The sequence below is a fragment of the Brassica napus genome, chromosome C7 (genome assembly GCF_020379485.1).
Source record: "Brassica napus cultivar Da-Ae chromosome C7, Da-Ae, whole genome shotgun sequence".
NCBI lineage: Eukaryota > Viridiplantae > Streptophyta > Magnoliopsida > Brassicales > Brassicaceae > Brassica > Brassica napus.
Window position 1 is genome coordinate 7,665,720 of NC_063450.1, and position 2,287 is coordinate 7,668,006.

At 46.5% G+C, this 2,287-nt stretch overlaps 1 non-coding gene across 1 annotated transcript; it reads right to left on the reverse strand.

Moving 5' to 3' along the window:
* Positions 1-246: 246 nt before the first annotated feature.
* On the reverse strand, positions 247-354 carry LOC125590947. Its single transcript, XR_007326944.1, has one exon. It is a non-coding gene; the product is annotated as a small nucleolar RNA R71 (small nucleolar RNA).
* Between the last annotated feature and the right edge of the window lie 1,933 nt (positions 355-2,287).

Genomic DNA, 2,287 nt, shown 5'->3' on the forward strand with positions numbered 1-2,287 from the left:
CACAGATACCCTACTTTGGGTTACCGCACGAGCATCCTATGGACCATCTAGAGAGGTTCGAGGATCTTATCGCTGCTATTCGTATGGATGGAGTCCCCGAGGACTACCTATTGTGCAAGCTCTTCAAGTATTCTCTGACTGAGAAGCGATGCACTGGCTTAAGCAGCTACCCACAGGATCTCTAACATCCTGGGCCGACATCAAGAATGCTTTCTTGCGAAACTTCTTCGATGAGGCACGCGCTGAAGACTTGAGGAGCAAAATTGCTACATTCGCGCAGGAGACTGGAGAGTCTTTCAAAGATGCGTGGATCAGATTCAAGTTCTTCCAGCGAGACTGTCCACACCACGGATTCAACGAAGTGCAACTGCTGAGCACTTTCTTCAGAGGTATCGCCTTGAGGTATCAGATGGCTCTTGATACAGCTAGCGAGGGAAACTTCAACACCAGGAATCCGGTGGAAGCTTTGAGACTGATAGAAAATCTAGCAAACAGCAGCAGCACCAAGAACACTGACTTTGAGAGGAAGAAGTCTGTTGCATCCCTAGGGAAAGAGCAGATGGGCGAGGTTAGAGCAAAGTTAGATGTGGTTCATGAGCTTCTTAGGAAGCAGGTCTGCTCGGCTGAAGGAGAAGTAGCTGTAGACATGGAAGGAGAAGAAGATGTGAACTACATTGGAGGTACTGGATTTCAGAGGTCTGGAAACCAGGGTGGAAACAGAAACTTCTATGGCAATGGTCAGAGGAGTAACCAGAGTTCACAGTTCGAGAATCCTTTCAGCAACAACAGTAGAGGCTATAGAAACTCATTTTACCAGAATCCACCACCACAGACTCAGGAAAGCAAGATTGAAGCAATGCTTGACAAAGTTCTGGAAGGACAACAACAACTCACTTTGGATTTCAATGGGAAGATAGATTCCGCCTACAACAGCCTGAACACAAGAATTGAGACCTTAGGGACTCATGTGAGGAAGCTTGAAATGCAAGTGGTTCAGACTGGAGACATTGTAAAGAGGCAAGAAGCCTTGGCTAGAGAGGCAGGAGTTGAGAAAGCAAAACACCACGTAAATGCCATCATAGATGATGATTTCTGGCAAGTGGTGAAGCATGAGAAGCTTGGAGAAGGAGACTTCGAAGTTGAAAGCTCCATGAGTTTTGGCGGATCACAATGGTGTCGACCGATGTCAATGGATGCACATCGCTCGGCATACCATGACGAAGATCGATCGACGGATTACTCTAACCATCGATCGGCATCATCTGCTAAATCGACTGCGGAGTGTAATGCAGTTCGGATCATTACTCATGAGGAATTCGCAGAAAAACATCCTCACCCACCCTCCCCTTTCTACGTCAAAATCGATCGACAGCATGAGCCAGCAGTTGACTGACAGAGAGAGACTGATATCGATCGACCCCCCTCACCTTCGATCGATCGACGGGCACCTTTCACCTACAGAGTGCGATTACCATCTATTGATAGTGACCGAATCAACGCACTCAGACAACCACTTAACCTTTAGCAAACCCACCAGAACCTACAACCAACCCTTCAGACACTACACCAGAGCCTATGAAAGTTGATGAGCCAACTGAAAAGAAAGGAGAAGATTCCTAAGAACCTTAAGAGGGAAGCTAATGAGAAGGAGATGGATGGTTTCACTAAGAGAGTCCTCAGAATCCCAGTGGAGAAACCTTTTGGTGAAGTTTATTACACACACCGGTTGTGGATGTTCTTCAGAGAGACTAAGGAGACTGAGGAGGACATTAGGAGAATGTTTCATCATGTCAGGGAAATGATGAAACTAAGGATCACATTGAAGAAGAAGAGTGATCCTGGGAAGTTCGCAATACCATGTGTGGTGAAGGGTATTGAATTTCCCCATGCACTTTGTGACACAGGAGCATCAGTCAGCATACTACCTAAGGTTATGGCAGACCAGCTGGGTCTGAAAATAGAGCCTTCATCAGAATCTTTCACCTTCGTGGACCTTTCAGAAAGAAGCTCAGGAGGCATCATAAGAGACCTTGAGGTACAGATTGGTAATGCCCTTGTCCCAGTAGATTTTCATGTCCTGGACATCAAGCTTAACTGGAACTCTTCACTTCTGCTTGGAAGAGCTTTCCTGGCTACAGTAGGAGCTGTATGTGACATGAACACCAACAGATTGTGTCTGACACTGATAAATCCAGACGTCCACTATGACCTAGTTCGAGTTGTGAGACAACAGGTCAACCTCGCGGAGCTTGGAAATGATGTTGGCTACATTGCAGCATGCCATTGT